This window comes from Triturus cristatus, chromosome 3_2 (assembly GCF_964204655.1).
Source record: "Triturus cristatus chromosome 3_2, aTriCri1.1, whole genome shotgun sequence".
NCBI classification, from domain to species: Eukaryota; Metazoa; Chordata; class Amphibia; order Caudata; family Salamandridae; genus Triturus; species Triturus cristatus.
Window position 1 is genome coordinate 189,875,244 of NC_140584.1, and position 26,570 is coordinate 189,901,813.

Genomic DNA, 26,570 nt, shown 5'->3' on the forward strand with positions numbered 1-26,570 from the left:
GCCAAAAAAGAACTGGCAAGCTGATCCAAAGGTATTTTTTTTATTCTTAATTGAAAGAAAAGAAAGGAAAATAAGATAAGAGAAAAGAAAAGAAAGGAAAAGGAAAAGGAAAGGAAAGGAAAGGAAAGGAAAGGAAAGGAAAGGAAAGGAAAGGAAAGGAAAGGAAAGGAAAGGAAAGGAAAGACGGTCTTAATTTGGTGGTCATATGTTTACAATAAAAATGATACATTTAAAAAAAAGAAAACATTTTTTGCATGTAATTTTCAATAGAACAGTATGGATGCTTCCTAGACAGGCAGGACCACTTATAACGTTGTATAAATTCTTGTGGGTGCAAAGAAAATGGTTTATTGGCTTTGAATTGCTGTTGCCTGAAAACATAGTTTAGCTACAGAAGGATGACTCAGGTAATTTTAAAACAGATAAAAACAAAAATTAAAAAGTAAAGGCAAAGTAAACTATTGGCTCATCAGCCCTAGCACTGAAGTGCACTCCTTTTCAAGTGGCTGTTAGGTGATCATACAAATGTCATCACTCACTGTGCAAGAGAGAGAACTATTGCCCCATGGTGCATTCTTTAGTTTAAAAAAAGCAAAATCTGAATGACAGCTGAACAGACCAACTGATGAAGAAGACTGACCCAAAGTCCTTCTTTGTATCTATATATGTATGTAGTTTGTATATATTGTATTGCATGAAGAGAGCAAGTAGCTAAAGATGACTCTAATCCAAACCTAAAAATTGAAATGCACTCTACATGGAGCGTTTAATGGTAGTTAAAAAAAGTAATTGTTACTGCTGAAAAGTCCTGACAATATCTACATTGAAATAGTCAGCAAACACCAACGATTAACACCTTACTAATCAGCGTTAACTTTATGGGTTCAGTTGATATGGCTTGTTAATTCTCTTCTTAAATTCAGGTGCTCTTTTTAAAAGGGTGAGTCAGAATAAGAATGTAGAGCTTCACCTAAAAATGTGCATTTGTTTAGTTGTATTTCTCGAAACAAATCCCCTTCTGGACTACGTTTATTTGGTTTGCTATTCTCTAGCTGTCTACCTTTTGTTAGTTATATGTAAATACCTTTGAAAGCAACATTGATCACAAGGGCAATTCACCGCTTTATTCCATGTTACTACTTTATGAGGAGCTCTTCATTGTTCTCTGCACATTACACAACACAGCTTTATTAAAGCATACATGTGACCAGTGATGTGTCATTTCCAAAATTAGAAAACTTTAGATTATTTCAGATTCAAACACTTAACAAGGGCATACAGGATGTGGCCTATCAACTAGATCACCATCGGCAGTATATGATTGTCAGTTGTTGTCAGAATTATTTTATATAACATTGTGATAACCCATCATGAGTGCCATTACATTGCTGTAAATCAATTCAAGAGTACATTGCTATTTAATTTCTTAACTTTTGTCTTTTTGTGTACATTAAATTAAAATTACTTTTTCATCTTAATATATCACAAAATTACCTACCAATCCTTGAATCTTAAAAACACCTTACTATCGCTATTCACTATCCATCTCCTAAAACCCCAATACATTGCTTATACCTGAAACCAAAAAACTGCTAATTACAGCTATACACTGTTCATCCCTAAGCCCTAACAGTTCCTTACTACCCTATACATTGCTCAACCTTGAGTTTTAAAACTCCTTAGTATCAGTGTACATCACCCAACCCTTAAGCCCTAAATAATGTATATATTGTATAGCTATAGTTAGTTTAGGGCACAAGTTATAGTTCCTACAAATAACTCTAAATGGTGAATTTCAGCGGTTTTATTTGTTTAAACCACTCATTTGCAGTGATGCAACTTATGAGGCTACAAGCAGTGCAAGATGAGGGGGTGGGTTATAGTTACTTTAGGGAATGAGTTATAGTTACTTGGGGGTTTCTCTGTTTAAAACATTATGTTTTAGGGGGCGTGGCATGAATGGCAAGGGGGATGCTTGCATGAGTCAGTCGCTCCATCGTACCTGGGAGTAGCTGCAATGATCCCAAGAGTTCACGCCGGGCAATGTGAACGAAAATTAGATCCCTGTGCGTCGGAAGGACTGGGGGAGACGAAGATAACTAAAGCGCCAGCTCAAGCGGGCTGAAAACATGCCTACCCGGTGGGGGTGGAACAATACGCATTGCAGACAGCAACGGCACCAGCGATAACGCATAGAAGAGTAACGGCCCATGCGGATGCGGGCTATGATCAGCGAGACACAGCGAGGCAAAAGCGAGGCAAAGTGCACTAGTACGGCTGATGGGGAAAAACAGCTGAAGCCGAAATAACAGGAGGAAACAAAACTGAAACCCAAACAGGCGTACACTAAGCGACGAGGCAGCCATCTTGGGTTGGAGACTCTGCTCTCCGAATCACAAACTGAAATGGAGATCGGAGAACCCGGGCTATGATCAGCGGGAGACATCGAGTTACACCAAACGTAAAATCCCGATCTATGCAGCAGTCGCGCCACTTATACAAAAAGATACAGCACATATGCCGGTGTCACTGACTGAGGAAAGAACTCCGTGCTTCCATGAGGCGGCAGGCAACAACTAACGCGATGCTAGTGTGAATATGAAAGCTGACTATAACCAGTAAGGTAATGCGCGCTAAAGTGCACTGGGCCGACCGTCTCAAACGCGCTGTGGGTGGCCAGACATAGCCGAAATAACAGGAGGGAAGTGGGAATTCCAAATTGAAACCAAGCAGACGCGCACTACGTGATGGAAGCTGCCATCTTGGGAGTGGTGCGAAAGGGACCGGGGAGCCACCAACAACTTCGGAGGGGGGGAAGAGGCTGTGTCCTACGGTAACGGTGCTATGTGCTGCAGCCCGTGAGGCTAGAGAACCCTAGTGCAGCGGGCGACGTGGAGAAGACAAAACAGACTAGTGGGCCGAACACAGGCCACAGCGCAAGGAGAGTAAGGAGCTTCCACCGCTGCAAACCAGTACGCGGAAGACACAGCCCCTTCATACAACCAATAAACCCGGGACACCCCTGCAAGGGAAACACACAGTGGCCAGAAGAGGCTACTAGAAGGGGCAAAGCAAGGCAAGAACTCGAAAAAACTGCAGTTTGTGGGTGTAGGAGAGACCACTTTCAGGTACGAACCCCAGACAAACACAACGCAGTGGGAGCAGAGTGGCCATAACACCGTCAGAAGGGTGAATCCGAACAGGAGGTCGGTGCGTGGCAGGTGTGATCGCCAAAGGCAAAAGGGCCGAACTCACGTCGCTGGAACACTCTAAGCAACACTACAAACAAGCGCAACACAGCAGGCAGTCGTGGGAGCAACAAGACCATACCGCCGACCTCACACACACAGCGCAAGGTGTCTAAACTAAGCACAAAGAGGAGAGGCGCTAATCTCTTGACAAGCACACAGAGTTGAACAGGTCTATCAACAAGAGCTCCCCGACAGCCAATCACCCTTGCGCCGACGGCCAACGACCAGAAAACTGGAAAAGGAGTAGACGGGGTTGGATGCTAACCGGGACGTGGAGGAACCAGCCCTGCGAGCCACTTGGAGTAGCAGAAAACAGAATAACTGTGGAGCCCAAACAGAGGCATCACACACAAGGGAAGACAACACAGGTTCACGGAACTCAGCACGCACCTCCTAGTGGTAAAAGGAGAATTGTCCTACAACAGGAGAAGAGAGGACTAGCAAACATGGCCGGGAGCGAAGCAAGACTTCAGCAGCAGCTAAAAAAAACAAAGTCGAACCCACGTTAACAGACTCACCTGTTAAGCAGAAACCGGACATTAGCAGCACACAGAGATGATCCTAAAGAAGCTGGTGGATGTTTATGACCTGGCCAGGACCACAAACGAGACCACAGAAGCAATACAGCTAGAGCTGGCAGCAGTGAGGGCGGACATGCATGCGACCAACAATAGACTATCTGCAGCGGAGCAGAGAATAAGCGACATTGAGGATGCAGACCAGCTGGTAAGCAAAGAACTAAAAATTCTAACTAAAGCCACGGCAACACTCCTGAAACAAACGGCGGAGCTGGAAGACTGAAACAGACGCGGGAATATAAGAGTTCTAGGGGTCCTGGAGGGAGCAGAAGATAAAGTGGGATCATTCCTGTCTTTCCTTGAGGACATGTTACCAAAAAATCACTAACCTCAAACTCGACCATCCGTTCGAGCTGGACAGGGACCACAGAGTTCTTACCTTCAGATCCACAACAAAGAGCGGGGCTCGCCCAAGGATATGCAAACCGCTGAGAATGCAACACACAGAAGCCATTTTCAACTTTGCAAAGAAAAACCACCAGATCACGTGGAACGGCCACAAGATTATCCTCACTCAGGACTACTCCAAGCCCACTGTGGACATTAGGAAGGGCTTCTTGTCCCTACGAGACAAAATGAGGAAGAAAAACATACTATTCTCATTCATCGGACCAACAAAATTTTGGATAACTGACAACGGCAGCTCGCATGTCTTCGAGGATCCAAGAGAGCTAGGCAGATATCTGGAGGGCCCAGCAGCTCAATGTATGGAGACCTCCCAAGCAGGCACCAGTAAAAGAAGAGCCTCACCGGAGCTGAGGGTGGAGTGAGCAGGCTGGAACCCATTAAGACGCTCGTAATGTACTATTATAGCAACCACAGCTACCTCATAAACTATCTAGTCGTTAACCAACATACACTAACCACCTATCTACCTCAAGAATTTACAAGAAAACGAACTGCACAAATAACCAGCAAACCTCACGGTAGGCCAAGTAACCCAAACACAACGGCCCCCAACCTCACGATGGACCGGAAACGAACACCCTTATCAAGCTAGGGGTCCTACAAATGGCAGCGGGGGGAGATTTACAACCCCAACCCCTATCCAGTGACGAGTGACCAAGCGCAGATGCACCAGACCCAATGTACACGGCTACAGCAACGACTACCTCGCTGGAGATCTCTCCATACTACCTCGAAGGGACTGTGCCCAAACCAGCAGACACTCGAAGCAACAAATAACGCAAGGCGCACAGAACTGAACACTATCACCATATCCTTTTTTAACCAAACTATCAGGGTACCGTAAGGGGGGGAGAGAAGGGGGGTGAAAAACTGACAATGACTTATGCACGGCGGAGAGACTGTAAAAATAGACTCGAAAATTGCACTCTTGGGTACGGCAAGACACAGATCAGTAACTAACAACTCCCATGGAGACGGAACGGCGACCTTGTCACTGCACGCTCATCATATGATGTTTTTATGTAGAGGGGGGAGGGAGGGGAAAGAGGGGGAGGGGCACCTCTATCGTTTTCTTTTTCTTTCCTTTTCACTCTTATCTGCTATTCCTTCACTTCCTTCTTCTCACATTCACTTACAAGAAGATACACTCTGACCCATATAACACCCGGTAGGGACGGACCTATTTCTGAGGTAGGCGTGGGACAGACACCCGACCAACAACAGATAACTGAACCTAACGGGGGGAGGAATCACAACAAAAGAGAGCTGGGACCGCTGATTAGAACCACCAGACATTACCCACCAACGATCTTAACCTGGCGTCGGATCTAAAGATGGTATCCCTCAATGTCAAGGGGCTAAACCACCCAGTCAAGTGCAAGAAAATACTTGAATATCTCGCTAAGAGTAAAGGGGATGTGGTCCTGCTACAAGAAACCAAATTGTCCTTGGAAGACCTCAAACTAGTAAAAGCCAAATGGATTTCACAGGTGGCGTGCTCTCTGGCAGAAGGGAAGAAACAGGGGGTAATTACACTGCTATCTAGAAACTCCAACCTAACAATAGAGTCACAATACCATGACGAGGTGGGAAGACTACTGTTAACACACTTGAGAAGGGGGGAGGAGCTCATCCATATCGCCAACATTTATGGCCCTAACACTGATGACCCCGCATTCTGGGAGGGTGTAGCACATAAACTGGACAGCCTACCACAGGACGACCTTACGGTGGTGGCAGGGGACTTTAACATGCCTCTAGACCATATACTGGACAGACAATCAAGCTGTCACTCCTAGCCCACAAACGCACACTCCACGCTAAAAAACATCTGCGCCAAACTCAACCTCAAGGACCCATGGCGGCTCCAGCACCCGGACACTAGAGACTATACCTTCTACTTCAACCCGCACAACTCATATAGCAGGATAGATTACATACTAACAACAAGCCCACACACACACCTGATAGAACATACGGACCTAGCACCGAGACTAGTGTCGGACAACTCATGCATTCGCCTAAAGCTGAGCGGGTGCCACAGCGAAGAAATCCCACGAAGATGGCGTTTTAACAGCGAGGTCTTGACAGACCCAGAAAACAAAAAAAAGATAGAGGACGCCATAAATGAATACCTTAGACACAATGACACACCGGAAACTAATCCAACTACCCTTTGGGATGCACTCAATGCGACAGTCAGAGGCACAATAATCGAAATTAAATCCAAAACTAACAAAAACTCTAAGCTACACCTGGCCCAGCTTGAGGACGACATTAAAATACTAGAAGCAGCCCACATCAGGGTCATGCACGATACTTGTACCCTATGTGACCTAACCAGCAAGAAGTATAAATTTAACAAAATCCTGAGTGAAAGGGCCGGTCTGTGGATCAACAAATACAAGGCCATAAACCTTTGCACGGCTAATAGAGCGGGGAAACTCCTAGCTTCTTACTTAAAACACAAATGTAACCAATTCACCATCTCATCCGTCACAGACTCTCACAACAAAACCCATACAAGGCACAAGGACATCTTAAAGACCTTCCAAGAGTTCTACCAGGAACTCTACAAAAACGACCAGACCTTTGACCTGGAGGCGTGTACAAAATACCTCAGCAGACTTGACCTCCCTAAACTAACCAAAGTAGAAACACAGAGACTAGGGTAGGAAATTAGCACGGCCGAGATCGAAATGGCGGTCAAGTCTATGAAGGACAACAAAGCCCCAGGACCGGACGGTTACACAGCCACTTTTTACAAGCCCTTTCTTGCTCAACTGAAACCCACTATAAAAAGGGTGTTCAACCATTGTGCGGAGGAAGGGCTGGTTTCACAATCCATGTCAGAGGCCAACATAATTGTCATACCAAAGGAAGGCAAGAATGAACTGTTGCCCAAGAACTATAGGCCCATATAATTAATCAACGTAGACTGCAAAATGTACGTGAAAATCCTGGCAACTAGACTAAACCCCGTCCTACCCAGTTTAATAAGCAGCTGACAAGTAGGCTTCTTAAAGACCCGTATGTCTAACGACATCACCAGACTCCTCTGCCACATTCTAGAACACACCGCTAAACTGACAGAGCCAGTGGTGGCTATCGCCCTTGATGCAGGGAAGGCCTTCGACAGAGTCTCATGGGCCTTCCTTGAGCAATGCATGCAGTCATTCAACCTAGGGGAAGGGTACATTAGGAAGGTGATGGCATTGTACAGGGACCCAAAAGCACGCATAGTCATTAATGGATCACTCTCTGAACCTCTCACGCTGCAACGCGGCACCAGACAGGTCTGTCCGCTGTCTCACTCACTCTTTCTGTTAGCTTTAGAGCCACTGATTAGCAATATCAAGACTAATGCCGAAATAAAGGGGATCAACATAAAGGACGTGGAAATCAAATTAGCCGCCTATGCGGATGACATTCTTATCGTAACAGAGCAGCCTAAGAACTCTATTGCGGCCCTGATAGAACTCATAGAAATATACTCAGGGCACTCAGGATAGAAGCTCAACAGGGACAAATCAGAGTGCAAACCTCTCAACATCCACACCACTAGGGACTCCCTGGGAGGGTCGGGCCTGACCTGGCAAACAGGGTTCATCAAATATCTGGGGATTCACTCTGGTAACGACCTCATGACCACACTAAACCAAAATGAGAAGCTTCTGTTAGAAAAAATAAAAAAACTCCTTGAGTCCTGGTCCCCCAAATTTATAACATGGTGGGCCAGAATAGAAACGATCAGGATGATGATCACACCAATGATCAATTACCTGGTGTGCATGCTTCCCCTACTACTTACGGATGACTTCCATCACAAAGTGGATAAACTAATTAATAATTTCCTATGGTGGGGTAAAAAAGCACGCATAAGTATGAAAAAACTAAGGCTAGACAAAAAGCTGGGAGGGTTACATTTAGCAGACTTTAGAATCTACCAAACGGCATTCCTGGAAATGCAAGGAGCCTGCTGGTTGTCACCCCCACAAGGTTACACACCAGTATGGCTACTAGTAGAACGACCCATATTAAACAACCTTAACCCACTGGTGCTGATGACAGCTAACAACACACACACGCCTCCAGCCCAATCTTCAAAAACACAGAAATCGCCCTACTTAAAATAGACAAGAAAATGGAGAACAGTGTAAAGAACTCGAAATGGGAATCCCTCTGGGCCAACAGCAAATTCAATTACAATGGGCAATGCCTAGCCTTTGACGCACGGATGGAGAAAGGCATCTCATTCCCAGCTTACCTAGAGGAAGAAGGCCACCCCAGCACGTTCAACACACTGAAAGATAGACATAAACGTCCGGCAATAGAGTTCTACAATTTCCTAAAAATCAGCAGTATATGTACACATGGAGAGGTTTGCGCTCTGCAAAGTGAGGTCTGTCCAGCACATTACCACTACACTTGGTATTGTGTGCATTATTATTGGTGGGTGACTTGCGTCCTTCACACATGTTTGGTTGCCACATCTCGCAACATTCAGCTATTGTGTGGCTGTGGGGCCATGCCCATTTTTGGAAGGTCTGCTGTCCTGTTGTGCGCTGCCTCAGTGGTAGTAGGGGGGTGGTCTGGGGTGGAGGTCCTGAGGGTGTTGGCAGTGGGTGTTGTGGCCTTCTTTGGTGTCGGAGGTGCATGATCAGTAGCTCTATGACGTGTGGTGGTCTTCAGATGTGATTCTGGGCTGGGCTCCCTTTCACACTGTATGTAGTCGTCTTACTTTACACCATTAAATGGCAGATGTTACATTCCTACTGCTAACGCAGCTTATCGCCTGTTTATGGATCGCACCGCAGATTTGGCTGCTCGTTGAAAATATCGGGAACTGATGTTTTTGTGTTAATATTTGCACAGGAACGATTACTCTGCATATTATTAGCGTTAGTTGTTGCTCTCATTTGTGGCGATTTATTTTTGGCGGAAGCTATTGCTGGAAAACTGGCGATATCGACTGTTTTCACCAGGTTGAGAATGGAATGATAATTTGAAATCACTGAAAAAACTATAGGTTTAACAAACATTATAATTAGAAATTAGCATTTCAAAAGCCTTTGAAATTCACTGACAAAAAACCATAGGTTTCAGGGACGTTATAGTTAGAAATTAGCATTGAAAAAACCTTAGAAATTCACTGAAAAAACATAGGTTTCAGGGACGTTATAGTTAGTTGGGCATTTCACTCATACAAAACCAGAGAAATTCGAACGTTATAGTTAGTAGAGTTAACTATAACTCAGAAAGGCAGAAAGTCACACACCGCCCACCCACCCACACACAAACAAACTGGGGCACCCATACAGATACTTATGCAACCAATAAGTAACCCATATAGACAGTCATGTACCTAATCAACAACCCATGCAGCAGCTTACACAAAAACTGAGAGACTGATACAGACATTCACACAGTTTAGTCACTAACCCATGGATTCAGTAAGACACATTTAATCACTAACTTATACAGTCAGTCACACACCTATTAAATCCTCCACCCTCACACTTATACACCAACTCATTCTTCAATACACCTTGGCATTAACATATGTAAAATATATTTATACTTTACAGAAACACACATTCACTGGATGATGTCATCAGTGATGTCACTGACCATGTCATGAGTGATGTGATATGTGACATCATCAGCAGTGCATTGCGGGGGCACGAGTTATAGTTAGCTCTACTAACTATAACGTGCGAATTTCTCTGGTTTTGTTCGAGTGAAATGTCCAACTAACTATAACGTCCCTGAAACCTATGGTTTTTTCAGTGAAAAAAAATGATATATATATATATATATATATATATATATATATATATATATATATATATATTGCCAGTAGGTTGTTATAGTTCGGACCTACCTAGGAAGAGTTTCCATAGGAAGAGTTTTTTTTAATTTCCCAATAACTTTGGCGTTGTTTGACGAATCCTAGCAACATTTTTAAAACTAGTATGATGCTCACTCTAGCTGCTGCCTTGAAAGTTTTGTGGTGATCCATCTGTGGAAATATGGATTTTTCTGGTCAGTTATGTCCCCTATCTTGGACCCCAACGGTTTCATGTATAAATCACAAGTACATGTATGTTCCCTCCAGTTCCAGTTATGAAGACGCAAACACATGTGCGTCCACCGCCAACATGTCCTCTTTCAGATCCGCCATGAATGGGCTGGATATTCCATTCCTAAGTATGAAAGGCCACCGCCTTTATATGGTTCACTTATGCCATTTTACAGTCCAGGCAAGTAGGCCCTGATTCTGCCATCAAGCCTTTTCTGCCTTCTGCCTCTGAAAGCTTCAGTCTGAGCTCGCATCTGTATCCATGAACTTTGTCCTACTCTCTGCGCGGCTAACGGTGCCTGACTCCAGCCTGTTGCCTGCCAAAAACTGTATTTCACCTTGTGATTATCTGCTCCGCTCCCTATCCAATGCATTCCTGTCTAGTAGTTTAAGTAAACATTCTTCCAGCTACCGAGCAAAAGGCCCGGCTTCTCTGTCTTTATGCAAGTAATTCATAGCCCTGTTACTATGGAAGATTTCTGTCCTCGCTTCTAGTGTAGACACTTAGACGCTCGTACACGCACTAACAGTCAGTATAGTCAGTATAGAATAAGATTCTATCCTAAGAGACCTTTCTTTTTGGATAACACAGTTCTTTAAACATAGGATGTTAGATATGATTCGGGATTAGGTTGACTTGACCCTCCAGACTTCTGTCGCCACATGTAGAGCTAAATGTCAAGTCCCCTTCACCCCCTAGTTGCACGTCAATCACACGTCATGCTGCTGCGCGCGCATCTCTGCCAAGTATTTCTGCTGACATTGCGAAATTCTTTCATGGAACCACCCTATTATGACATCATATCTGATGACGTTCTTTAGTTACACCCAGTTACACCCACTTTTGCTACGCATGTATGTTTTATCTTTACTATCAATTGTTACGCCTCCTCCATCTGTTTCACTGTAATGCCTATTGTATAAAAATGATTACTTGTCAATAAAGTGGTGTTCTTCACTTCCTGAACCTTCGTGGTGATGGAATATGGAGCTCCTCAATTTAAATTGATTCTGGAATAAAGCCCGTTCCGAACCTCTAATACCACGGATTCTGCCTCTTATTTTACTGAGCTATTGTTATAGATTTTCGGCATCAAATTAAGTCCCGGTAATTAAATTATTTACCACATAAATGGCGCCCGAACAGGGACACTTTCTCATCTCACGCGCCGGAGGTGCGTTGCAGGCCCGGTCTCCTGTCACAGCTGGACGGACAACAACGCGTACCCACAGGATTTCCTGTATCTCCCTCCTGCCGAGCGGGGGTAACTGAGGCTGCGATCAACACCCAGACGAGGCGGTGAGAAGTGCGAAGTATCCCGACCAGAGCCTAGCTGAGAGAGCAAGATCCGAGGTATACAGAGGCCCACCAAGTTCCGAAGTTCCGAAGTTCCGAAGTATCGAGTCGAGTCCAGTCCGGTCCGAGTCCAGTTCAGTTCAGTTCCGAGGCCTTCCGTTCCGAGCTACCCGGTGAGTACCATTGTCGGGGAGGCGTTCTGACGTGCACATAGGTTGTGCCGGTCAAGACGGGTTTGGGTACACAAATCCGGTCTGCACTGTTTCAGCAGTGTATCTGTACTGTTTAGCAGTATATCAAGTATGTCTAGTATATGAAGTCAGAATTATCTAGTTAATATCGAGTATTATGCTTAGTGAACGGCCATCATTGTTGTTCATTAAATGTTAAATGTTAACTGTTTTAAATACGTTCTGCATATTGTGGTGTGAATGACTGTTCATTATTGTGTTTCGTTGTATTAAACGTGTTCAAAATTAGGTATCAGATCAGATCAGTTCTCAAAATGCCGCTTTTTTCGAAATTAAGACAGATCAAAACTAGAAAAGGGTTACTCGAAGAAGCTGTTCCCATTCCTCCTAGGGACACTCCAGGGTACTTTATGTATCATAAACATGGCCTAGACGCCATATTATTTCATGATTTATGGGTAGACTACACCAAGGAATTACCAGAAAGTCAGAGGTGGCCCGCAGCTGGGACCTGGGATGCAGATTGCATCGTGAAAGTAGAGGAAGAATTATGGAAAAAGAAAGCTAGACAATCACAGAAAGACGCCATTGAATTATGGCGTAAAGAATCGTATAGACGTACAGAAAAAGCACGTAGACAGGAAGAGAAGAGTAAGGAGAATTTAAATAAAGTTCGAGAAAATATATTAATTGAAGAAGGTACTCGAGTCAAATCAGAACAAGTAGACAGACAACGAAATGCCCTTATGAATGGTATGTATCCTCTCCTGGCCGAAGGATTACCTAAGGCTACTCCGGAGATACCAAAAGACTTGCCACCCCCATTGTTCCCGATAAAAGCACATCCCAAAGGGCATCCCAGAACAGCAGAAGATGTTTTTCTTTCCTCTTATTTAGACGACGCAGCTCCCGAGTATGCTAATGCTGCGCCACATAGACCGCCTGCAGAGGGGGTTCAACGCCAAGACCCTCTTCCGTCTGTACCTCCACAACAGCAAACTCCGACACAAGTTCAGGCAAGCACATCTGCTTCGACATCTGTATCCACACCTATAGTGGCTATATCACGTTCAACGAATCCTTTCACATCCAGCACCCCAGGTGGTGCTACCAGAGGTACATCAAGCATTTTTTCTACGCCACCCAGAACAAATAAACTTTCCTTTCAAGAAGTAGCCCACCAACGTACGCCCAAACTAATAACTCCCAACACGCTCAAGGAACTTCTAATAGATTGTAGATATGACCCTGTGCCCGGAAAAGGGGACGAAATGATGCTAGCATCATTACGTATCCGACGAGCTGCTATATATTTAGGGAAGCTACCAGGAATGACTACACACTTAGAAAATATATATCACTTTGTCCAGTCAGGGCGAGATTCTGAAAGTATTAACAGAGCCATGGAGTACCAAAAGGTGGAAATACAGGGGGAACTGTTACGTTTCCTCATAAACTGTGTGATCAGAAATCAAGACCAACCAGGGGTAAATCCGGAAGAAATGCAAATTCTTACCACATGGGGTAAGAATATATCAGAGGGGAGACATGATAAACGATCATGTATAGTAGCTATGTGCCGAAAGATCCGCAAAGAAATAGAACGAATACACGAGGAAAGATTAGCAGTAGACGAACCTGAACAAGCAGAAGACGAGGAAGAATTAGAACTGCCCACAGGACAGTTAGAAACTATGGCCTATGTAGGTAGAGGGAAATATTGTAATAATACTAGATGCATTACTGATCCGATACGTCCGACACGTTCAGATAATAACAGAAACTTCCAAAACCCAATAATAAATATGAGGTCCCCCGAACATTCGTTCCAAGCCGCTGACAAATTGCTCCGAGAACGAAGGGGTTATCATATACTTGATTCTATGGACGAACAAGAATTAGCCAGGTCAGCCGTTCATTGGGTTGACAGTCCCGGAAAATATAGTGATGATACACTAGCACACACGTTTTTGAACCTCACACCAGATGAACAACGTTTAGCTGGTATCTATATGGTTCAACAACTCCTTATACTATATAAAAGCCAACACTCCGATCCTGGTCCATTACCTAATATATTGACTGAATTACTCACAAATAAATGGAGAGGTTCAGGTACTGAGTTAATTAGAGAAATACTAGAATCCAGAAAGCAGTACATTCTTTTTGTATGGGGAACTACCTTTGCAACGCAACTTTTACAACGCTATGCTATTACAACGCATTTTTTACAACGCAAAAACTTTTACAACGCATGCTTTTACAACGCGTGCCATTATATGGTAAGTACTTTTACAACGCATATACCTTTACAACGCATTATTTGAAAATGCCTTTACAACGCATGCATTTACAATGCATGCATTTACAACGCAAGATGTTATATGGTAAGTACTTTTACAACGCATATACTATTACAACGCATTTTTTTTTCTTGGTTTTTCCTTTAAAATAAATATTTATCTTGTTAAATTAATTTTAATAAAGCAATTGAAATTTGAAAAAAGTGAGTAGTTTATCAAAATATTAATACTTGAGTATTTTGTCTAGTAGAAATGTTTGGTAGGATAGCAGTTAAATTAATACTTGAGTATTTTAATATTTATACTTGGCTATTTTGTCTAGTAGGAATGTTTTTGTTGGATAGTTAAATTACTATTAGAGTTTTTAAATATTAAAACTTGATACTTAATAATTACTAAATTTAATACTTGAGTATTTCTCTAAATTGAATGAGTTTCTTTAACTTTAATTTTAAATATATTACAGTGATTAGTGAGTATTTTTTTAAATAAATAAATCATTTAGAAGTATTCTAAATTTAAAGAGTATTTAATATTTAATTTAAAAAAAATATGAGTGAGTAACTAAATTTTAATACTAGAGTATTTTATAAAATATTACAAGAGTGTTTTTCTAAAATTTAAGTCATCACATATGAAAATACTAGAGTATTTATAAGTTAAAAAAAAAGTGAACTTTATTTTAAAAGAAATGGAAGAGTATTTTTGGTTTAATTATTATAAAAATAAGATAAAATACATTTTTTTTAAATCAAAAAAAAAACTTAAAAGATTAAAAGAGTAATAAATTAATCAATTTAAAAATAATAATAGTTTGAAAATTGAAAAAACAATAATTACTTACTTTTTAAAAAAAAATCCCACGCTTTTCCATTGAAGTCTATGAGCGTCTTTGTCCTTTATTTATTTTGGCAGCCTCAGAATATACAACCCGCGGAACAAGAAAAGAAGGTTCAGAAAGTGAAGAAAGAGAAAGTTTTGAAGGGAAAAGACAATAGAGTCGAGGTAAGGAACATATTTAGTAAATTTACATTTATTTAATTACAATTTTGGAGTTTAAATAACTATTTTAAAAATAATGACAGCAAACAATTATTGTTTTCACATTTTTAATTTATTGAAAAATCATGAAAAAAATAAGCATATTTTTCTAAAATTTTGCAATGTAAGTAACATTTTTATAACAAAATATAAATATTTTATTTACATATATAAACATTTATTTACAGATTATTTAAAGAAAGTAGTCCGCTATAAATTGAGATGCACGCGATGACGTAAGGACGTGAGCGTCGACGTAATACGCCATTTTGAAGAGCATCGGAGGAGGAAGCAGCAGGAAGCTGATCTGCGTCCAGGTAGGAAATATTTTCAGTTGAAATTATAGATTAAACCTTTAAAAGGGATACATATATAGTCAGGAAAGAATAAGGGGAGGTTGCGGGAAAACTAATTGATGTCTTAAATGTTGTTAAACATGTCCACATTAATGTCATTAATGCATGCCTATGTCGGGTCGCTAAAAGTTATTTATTTAGTTATAAAAAGTATGTAACTCTTTAAAAATAAAAAGTTACTGTTCAGACAGTTGATTTGTTTATTTACGAAGTAAAAAACGTACTGTCGATCTTCATTTCAAAGTACAAAAAATGTGCGTACTTTCAAATTTTGAAAATTCAAGATTGTCATACAAATGAGGATTCAGCTGCAAAGTGCATTTCGGAATATGGTTTGATTTGTATATTCTACATCTGTTTGAGATTTGGTGATTGGTTTTGACGGTAATTAAATTGAAATTTTTCGGAAATTTTATTAATGGAGTTCCGAAAAAGAAAAATTGTTCAAATACTATGGGATAGTAAATTTGTAAACATTGGTATTTTTTGGTGGAAATGAAGATTTGTTTTTAAAAAAAAATTACCCGACTTGTTTGTTTGAAAAAATTTTTGGAAAATATCTTGGTATGCCAAATGAATTTTTAAAATTAGTAAAATTTAAAGCAAAGCAGGAAAGTAAGTAAATTCATTGTTTTAAAAAGAAAGAATGTTAGAAAGATTTTCCAGGTAGTCTATAGCCACACACAACGAAAATTGTTGTAGAATTGCCAATAGTCTCTCAGACATTTCCCTTGTTTTGACTGTTACTCGTGGATTTAGACTACCTGCGAGTGTTTGTGCTATTCTCATTTCTTGGAAACTTTGCTCCTTCTTCAAAGTTTCCAAAAATGAGTAGAAGTTAGGATGTGGTTTACCAATTGTATGATTGAAGGAGTTATGCCATCCCTCAATGGCATTGTTTGTTTTGGCTTCTCCCTCTAAACAACTCGTGTAGCAGTTCCACCACTCCACATGGAATCGTGGCTTCCTCCTGCGACCCGATCTGCTTAGGTGTCCAATCCATGTGTCCTCAAAATAATTTAGAATGGGTGCCAATTTTTCTTCGTTACTCGTATAATAAACAGATTCTATAATTGCAGTGTAGTACTCGTCCACACTATCGGGAGGAACAAAACAAAGTGCAGTTAATTTTTTTAGTTCAAATTGTAGTTTGCTATCCCGAGAATATTCTGCAACTAGGGATGTTTTCTGTAATTTACGCCAAAATGCCTGTGAAAAATGGAAAAAACATCCCTGAATTTGGGTATCCGTGTACGTTTTAGTGATCACATTGATCATGCTCAATTCGAAATCAATAATTATTTTTCGAGGACTTGCAGATGTTTTACTTTTAATCACTGTTAAAAGTTCAGTGTATGTTGCAGAAGTCTTATCAGGTAGCAAACTATACACTAAGGGAATTACACTATTGTTAATTTTAGCATGTATAGTGTAAATTTGAGTGAAAGGATGGGGTGTACTTTTAAACGTCCCATCCATCATCCAAATTTCACTACTTTCTAACTTAGCAAGGTTACGTGGGGTACTAAAAATTAGAATACGTTTCTGAGGGTTTTCGTTGTCATGCAGAAGGAAAGGTTCATCAGAAAAAGAAATAGAAAGATCATGAGGAATTCTAATGTCAGAGAAAGTATGTGGTGTAGACAATTGAATGTTACTTGCCTGCTTTTGTCTCTGAATAATTCTTCTCAAATTGGGTATTATAGGCATGTTACTAGCAACATGACTGGGGACATGCTGTGCAACCTCTCTTAAAATAGATCCTGTAGAATCATTGGAGGTGCTTGCAATAGCTTTCATCTCATTTATTGTCTCTCTGATTTCTACATCCATTGCAGAGGCAGAGTGGTTATGTTCTGTGGTTTTCACAACCAAATTATCAACAGTAACCGCTCTGCCACTGCAATGGGTAGTGTAGTATTGCACACACCTCCAATGATTTCTAGTTAAACTTATTCTTTCCTTACTATATATGTATCCACCATGGTTTAACAAATTTTTGCCCTTCCTGGATTTAATAAAGTTGGCAGCTCCCAGGCTAGACATTATCTGAAAAAAGGAGAAAAGACAAAAAAATTAGCCTAAAAAAATTTAAAATTTTCTTAAAAAATAACATTTACACCATCCATTAATTTCCCTAATGCTGCACCTTCCTGGAGTTAGAATAGTAAATTGTTACCCCAACACTATCCAACAATTTCCATACTGCTGCACCTTCCAGGAGTTAGAATAGTAAATTGTTACCCCTACACTATCCAACACTTTCCCTACCGCTGCACCTTCCTGGAGTTAGAATAGTAAATTCATACCCCTACACTATCCAACACTTTCCCTACTGATGCACCTTCCTGGAGTTAGAATAGTAAATTCATACCCCTACACTATCCAACACTTTCCCTACTGCTGCACCTTCCTGGAGTTAGAATAGTAAATTGCACCCCTTCACCATCCAACACTTTCCCTACTGCTGCACCTTCCTGGAGTTAGAATAGTAAATTGCACCCCTTCACTATCCAACACTTTCCCTACTGCTGCACCTTCCTGGAGTTAGAATAGTAAATTGCACCCCTTCACCATCCAACACTTTCCCTACTGCTGCACCTTCCTGGAGTTAGAATAGTAAATTGCACCCCTTCACCATCCAACACTTTCCCTACTGCTGCACCTTCCTGGAGTTAGAATAGTAAATTGCACCCCTTCACCATCCAACACTTTCCCTACTGCTGCGCCTTCCTGGAGTAAGATTAGTAAATTGATACCCCTACACTATCCAACACTTTCCCTACTGATGCACCTTCCTGGAGTTAGAATAGTAAATTGAACCCCTTCACCATCCAACACTTTCCCTACTGCTGCACCTTCCTGGAGTTAGAATAGTAAATTGTTACCCCTACATTACCCAACACTTTCCTTACTGATGCACCTTCCTGGAGTTAGAATAGTAAATTGTTACCCCTACACTATCCAATACATTCCCTACTGCTGCACCTTCCTGGAGTAAGAATAGTAAATTGATACCCCTACACTATCCAACACTTTCCCTACTGATGCACCTTCCTGGAGTTAGAATAGTAAATTGCACCCCTTCACCATCCAACACTTTCCCTACTGCTGCACCTTCCTGGAGTTAGAATAGTAAATTGCACCCCTTCACCATCCAACACTTTCCCTACTGCTGCACCTTCCTGGAGTTAGAATAGTAAATTGTTACCCCTACATTATCCAACACTTTCCCTACTGATGCACCTTCCTGGAGTTAGAATAGTAAATTGTTACCCCTACATTATCCAACACTTTCCCTACTGATGCACCTTCCTGGAGTTAGAATAGTAAATTGTTACCCCTACACTATCCAACACTTTCCCTACTGATGCACCTTCCTGGAGTTAGAATAGTAAATTGTTACCCCTACACTATCCAACACATTCCCTACTGCTGCACCTTCCTGGAGTTAGAATAGTAAATTGTTACCCCAACACTATCCAACACTTTCTCTATTGATGCACCTTCCTGGAGTTAGAATAGTAAATTGCACCCCTTCACCATCCAACACTTTCCCTACTGCTGCACCTTCCAAGAGTTAGAATAGTAAATTGTTACCCCAACACTATCCAACACTTTCCCTACTGATGCACCTTCCTGGAGTTAGAATAGTAAATTTTTACCCCTACACTATCCAACACCTTCCCTACTGCTGCACCTTCCTGGAGTTAGAATAGTAAATTGATACCCCTACACTATCCAACACATTCCCTACTGATGCACCTTCCTGGTGTTACAATAGTAAATTGTTACCCCTACAGCATGGTACATTTTTAAAACTGCTGCACCTTAGAATGTTGGTTAAAAATACCTTTTTCTTTCAAATTTGCTTTTCTTGCTGACTCTTGTTCAGTGGGATTGGTGTGTAGGCTGGAGTAGACACTTAAGAGGTGATTTGTTGTCGAATGGAAAAATAAGTGTCTGGAAAAGTGATAAAAGAAAAAAATGAGAAAACAGAACGATGTTGAGAAATGCGTTTTTAGAAATTTTTCTACAAAAATTGCACATTTGATATAAGTTGCAGCACATAACACTTTCCGTAATGCTACACCATCCTTTAGTCATGAAAAAAAATTCTGTAATGTGGAAATGTAACCATAATTGTATTGGTTTTTTTGGGAAAACTTTAGCAATGTGATAGTTAGTCAAATATATTGAAGGTTAAGAAACCTTGCTGTTAATAAATACCTTGATTTGTAGAACTTGCTTTTATGGATGAGGTGGCTGAAGATGATTTGCTTTGTTGGCTCAAGATTTTAGTTGCGAATCAAAATTGTTATCTTTTGAAAAAAAAAAGGATAAAAAAAAAATTAACGGTGGTTTGAAATGTTAAATCTGAGTATCTTTAAAATAATACTGACATACAATATAACTATTACTACATGAGACTGTCCTAATCAATGCACCTTACTGCAGTTGAAATAGAGATATGTTCCCCTACACTACACAACAATATCCCTAATGTTGCACCTTCCTAGAGTAGAAATAGTATATTGTTTCTCTAAACTATCCATTACTTTTCTAATTAGGTACGTTAGAGGAAGAATAATTGCAAAAGGAAGGATTAATAATGTATAGTAATAAAAATACGGAAAAGGTAACATACCTTTTCCAGTTGTTTTTTGTTTTCGTGCCTTTAAGCTAATGCTTGCAGGTGGTTAAAGATTTTTTGGGGAACAGATGTTCACTGGAGAAAAAAAAAAAAAAAAATTAATGTTCCTTTCCCAACGTTGGTTAGAAAAAAAATACAATATATAATCCATTTGAGATATGAAAAAGGAGTATGAGTAACAATTGGTGAAAGTAAACATACTACACATTTGAAGCATTTTTCGAAAAAAACTTAAAAGGTAATTTCGATACTATTACTAAAATACTAAAATGCTGAACATTCATGGACTTAGAATAAAAATAGTTGCCCTAGTAATATGAAACGCTTTTTTAGATGTGGTACCTAACTGAAGTCTTATTAGTAATTGTTACTCCAGCATCATGGTAATTTTTCGTTTATTATGTGGTGAGATTGAGTTTTATAAAAAAAACACCTCTGCCATACATGATTGTAGGTAATTTTTACAAATAAATTTTACAAGTAAAATCATTACACATAAATAACATTTACCTTATCAATTGTGTTTGTCAGTCGTTAAAGTGGTGGGGATGCCCAAATAGGTTCAGCTATTGTGGAATCTCAAAATCTTCCGAGTTTCTGCTTTTGGAAAATAAAATACTTGTTTTAAGTTTGTGTTTAATTTTAGTGATAATACATTGGAAACAGTACATTTGTAAAGTTATTATTATTTATTTTAATTTAATTTTTTTTTGGGTTATGAAAATATTTTTTCCTCAAAACCAACGTTTAAAAATTTAATAATGACTTACTAGTAGTTGTTCTGTTGTTATGCTTTCACGAGTGAATTCCGTGCTCTCTCTGAGGAGGTCGCAGTGCAGGTGACAGAGGGTCAGCTTATCACGTCTGCTCTCTCTGCTAGTTGATAATCAACTGAGTGCAAAATGGTGTCTTCCATGTATTTATAAGTTTTACTCTGTGTCACTATTAATTTTTTAAAAAACTGCGTTCGTTGTGTTTTTTTTAATGCTTTGTTTTACTGTGGAAAATGATAATTTAAAAATGCTTTTTTACAAATATTGTTTTCATTCATTTGCTCCGTTTTGGCATCCATTTTGGAACATGTCTTTTGGTATTGTTTACATAGAAACTGTGGTAGGACAAGTTTTACAAGTGAGACGGGTAAAATGGCGCCTATGTGTATGTGTGTTATGTTTTAGTTGGTTTACTTACTTTGCGATCTAATCATGTAAAAAATGTGTATCTACTGTTATTTATATTTTCGTTATTTTTTAAAAACTTATAAATGTGTGAAAACGGAATTTTATGGGGAATTTTGAGTATTAATTTTAATACTCGAGTATTAATTTTAATACTCGAGTATTAATTTGGTAATGCATTTCAGTTGATTTACGTTCAGTTTTTCTCCACGTTTTAATACACTTCCCCACCCTAAAACCCCTAATTTCCCTGCATCCCGTGCCAGATTTTATTGTACTTTTAATAAAAAAAAAAAAAAATCGCGTTGTAATGGTATGCGTTGTAATATATTTCGTTGTAACAGCACTTTTCAGTATTTTAATAGGTTATGCGTTGTAAGAGAATTCGTTGTAAAGTAATGCGTTGTAGTAGTACTAGCGTTGTAAAAAATGCGTTGTAAAGGTATGCGTTGTAATAGCATGCGTTGTAACGTCATACATCCTTTTTGTATGCCCCGAACATGTTTCACTGCCCATCAAGGAAAGAACGACGTACTATATGGATAGACAGAATCCCTTACGCGAAGTGCACCCGATAAAAGGTGAGGACAATCAGTTTAAACGTGTGTTTGTATACACACCCATATCGAAAATAGAACTATTAGAAATGAAGAAGGCGGTACCCAGTCATGACAAAGACCCAGCGGGTTTCCACCGAGAAATTAAAGACATGTTGCTCATGGGAGAGTATACCTACCCCGACATTATGACAATATTGAAGGTATTAATGCCTGCGGGCATTTATGAAAAACTCAAGGAAAAGGAATGGGAGGTGGGAGACCAGAAGATAGATTGGACAGCATTAGAAAACGAAGAAAAAGCTCGAGGTCCAGGTGCAGGGCTTGGGGAGAAAACCAAAACACTACCAGGTTTACTAGTACAGGTACTGCCACGTTTATTAACTACGAAAAAGGAAGACTGGGGTGCAATCTCAGCCTGTAAACAAAAATCAGATGAAGACACTAGTGATTTCTATTCCCGATTTGAGAAATGTTTTGGTATAAATAGTGGAATAAAAGCAAGTAGCGAATCGTATCCACATCTGTTTGTGACAAAGTTAGTTGAAAATTCTTTGCCCCAAGTTAAGAATAGAGTATTGAAATTCGAGAGTACCTGGCAAGGTAACACTCCGTCACAAATGTTACAAATGCTACAGTACCATCACAATAGAATTAGAGAGGAACAAGAACATGAACAAAGACGCATGAAAGACACGAAAATGAAAATGCTAGTTTCCCAGACAGTTCCAGCTGACGGTCATAAAAAGGGTATGACACAGTCCAGTGTTGCAACAGGTCCTGTAAAAGGGACATGCAACTATTGTAAACAGCCAGGCCATTATGTACACGATTGTCCAGTTTTAAAACATAATATCGCCATAGGTAATACAAAAGAAAGACCACGGCCACTTAGACAGGATCAGAACCAACAAGGAGCCCCGCAGCATGCACAGTCCATGCCAGCTCCGCAACAGTCTATGCCAGCTCCACCACCGCAGCCTATTGCTGCCACACAAACAACGACCCGACAGATGTATCAGACCGCACAGTATGACTATCCTGATTATCAACGATACTCATGAAACAGCCTAGAGAGGGAAGTTGGCTTACCGCTTATTGAGGTCCCTGTAGATCAAGAAGGACCTTATGTACACAGTGAACTGTTAGGTCAAGATAGAAAATTCTTACTCGATACAGGGGCAAGCCGAACAACAATAAAACATAGTGAAGTTCCAGGGGCACCCCTCTCAGGCTCACAGAATATTTCCCTTGGTTTTTCAGGAAAACCTATCATTAACGAAGTAACACAGCCTCTTCCACTTACGATCGGTCCCTTGACACGAACTACAGATTTATTACTTACTAAATCATGTCCAGAAAACTTGTTAGGCATAAAAACTTTGAAAGCTCTCGGAGCTATAATATGTTGTTCTCCAGAAGGAGTAAGATTATTTTTACGTGATTTCAAAGGGCACTACGTGTCCCGAGACATGGATCACCGACTACAGACTTTACCGACACATTTATGGGCACAAGGCCCTACAGATGTTGGTTGCATGAACATTACACCATATCGAGTCACACTAAAGGCAGGAGTGGTACTTCCACGAATGCGACAATACAAGTTACCACCAGATGCTGTAGTGGCTTTACTACAAATCATTGACGAGCTTATTGCCCAAGGAGTGGTTGTGGAAACCGACTCCAATGTATGTAATTCGCCGATAATTCCGATTCTTAAACGAACTGATCCAACAGCCCCGCCAGTATACCGATTGGTTATTGATCTGCGCGAATTAAATAAATGCATAGTACCACAATACCCCGTAGTCCCAGACATTTCTTCATTACTGACAGCCATTGACTCCGAAGCAACATTCTTTACTGTAATTGATCTCAAGAATGCCTTCTTCAGCGTCCCAATAGATCCGGAAAGCCACTACTTGTTCGGATTTAGTTTAAATGGACGAAGCTTTAAATTCACACGCGCACCTCAAGGATTTACAGAAAGCCCCAGCATTTATAGCCAAGCACTGAAACGAGAACTCGACAGTATCCACATGCCAGTCAACACTGCCCTGCTTCAATATGTCGATGATCTGCTGATCACCGCTAGAAGCGAACCTGAATGTGAAAAAGCCTCACTGACGGTTTTACATTTTTTGGCCGAAAAGGGGCACAAGGTGTCCCCTTCTAAGCTGCAATTCTGTGTCCAGCGAGTTGTTTACCTTGGTCACTCGCTGTCCAAGGAGGGAAGGCAGCTTACACCAGATCGCATCCAGTTAATTGCTAACATGCCAATACCCAAGACACAAAAGGAGGTGCGGGCTTTTATAGGTCTCACTTCATATTGTAGGCAGTGGATCCCTCAGTATGCATTTCTAGCAAAACCACTCATTCAGTTGACAACACAGGAGGCAGCCACATCGACTGTCCTCCCTTGGACACAGGAACATACACAAGCTTTTGAAAGCCTAAAGAAAGCTTTATGTCAAGCACCCGTTTTAGCAACACCATGTTACTATAAACATTTTACACTCTTTGTTACAGAACGCGAAGGTACTGCTTTGTCAGTACTCACTCAGGAACAAGCAGGATCACACAAACCGTGTGCTTATTTTTCTAGTACATTAGATCCCGTAGCTCAGGCTCTTCCTGCGTGCCTGAAATCAGTGGCAGCAACAGCTTTAGCAATTAGACAAAGCGATGCCATAGTGTTAGGACACCAATTGACAGTACAAGTACCACATGCAGTAGAGGTTCTCTTGAACCGCACACAGACACAACACTTGACTATAGCACGACTCACCGGTTACGAATTAACATTGTTTCAGCCACATATAGAAATCAGACGTTGTAGTACATTGAATCCTGCCACACTGTTACCAGTAAACGGAACAGACCCACTTGCACATGATTGTATTGAAGTTATCACTATCACGACGAAACCTAGACAAGACTTGACAGACGTCCCATTGTCAGATCCAGACCTGACGTTGTATGTAGATGGGTCATGTATGAGAACAAGTACAGGAGAGTTAGTGGCCGCGTATGCAGTCACAACAGATACTGAAGTTATTGAAACAAATCGCATAAATACCTTGTCCGCTCAAGCAGCAGAGCTCATCGCTCTGACACAAGCCTGTATTCAAGCAACAAATAAAAAAGTCAACATATACACTGATTCACGTTATGCATTCGGAGTTGTACATGACTTCGGCGTGCTGTGGCGAGAGAGAGGTTATTTAACTTCTCACGGTGCCCACATTCAGCACGGACCCCTTATTCATGCCTTATTAGATGCAATACATCTACCCACTGTAATATCAATTATGAAATGTAAAGCTCATACGAAAGTTACTGATATCATTTCTCAAGGCAATGATCTAGCTGACAGAACAGCTAAACAGACTGCTCAAACTCAAACATCCGACATGACAAAGACAATAGTCCCGACACCAACACATTGCATGATGGTTAAGGATCCCGCTCTTGACGTAATCGACATACAGACACATGCTACACCAGACGAAATAAAGAAATGGACTGAATTAGGAGGGATCCAAACTGATCTAGGATGGATGACGAAGGAAAAATCTGTGTGGTTCCTTCCTGATTCAATGGTCCAAGTCGTTATTAACACTGTACATAGTCCAGCACATCTAGGAGAAAAAGCTATGCTAGACAGCATCCAACACATTTGGTTCAACAAACATTTACGAGCAGCAGCTAAACAAAAGGTCCGTACCTGTATGATCTGTTGTCAGTTTAACCCAGGTAAAAGCATTCCCGTAGAACAGGGTGGATTTCAGCTTCCTGATCACCCTTTTGAAGTCCTCCAGATGGATTATATCCAAATGGAACGATGTCGAGGATTCAAATATGTTCTCGTAGTTGTCGGTGCTCTTTCCCGTTGGACAGAGGCATACCCGGTTTCAGATTACACTGCCCCGACTACTGCCAAACAGTTAGTTCGAGAATTCTTCCCACGGTACGGTTTACCACGTGTTGTCTACTCAGATAACGGCCAGCCGTTCGCATCCGAATTAATGAAACACGTTTCACTTTTGTTAGGCTATCAGTGGAAATTTCACTGTGTCCGACACCCCGAGGCAGCAGGTCTCGTGGAAAGACATAACCAGACCCTGAAAATTAGATTGTCCAAAATATGCAGAGAGAAAGGTGTCGATTGGGTAGTAGCCTTACCCGTTGCACTTTTTTACATGAGAATGGTAGCACACTCTCGAACAGGGCTATCCCCTTATGAAGTGATCTTCGGTAGACCACCAAATATGTGGGGGACGCCTATACCACGCAAAATAACTGATATTGACTGTAACATGCTGACAGATTACTTGGCTTCCTTGATGTCTGCACTACAATCTTGTCGTTCACAGGTAGCTGCAGCCTTTCCCGACAACACCGAGGTGAAACCCCATGACGTAATTCCAGGGGATTTAGTTCTAGTGAGGAACTTTGATCGGAAGTCTCAGCTGGATCCTAGGTGGAAGTCGCCTCAACTCGTATTGCTAACGACGAGGACAGCCGTAAAGATCGAAGGACGAAAAGGCTGGATACATTCAAGCCATATCAAGAAATTTCATGGACTACCGTCAGACGTAAACGACACACCTTGTGTGTCTTCCCCGAGTGACTCTAAACTTCCTTTGGTTGAACTGAATAACCATGAAC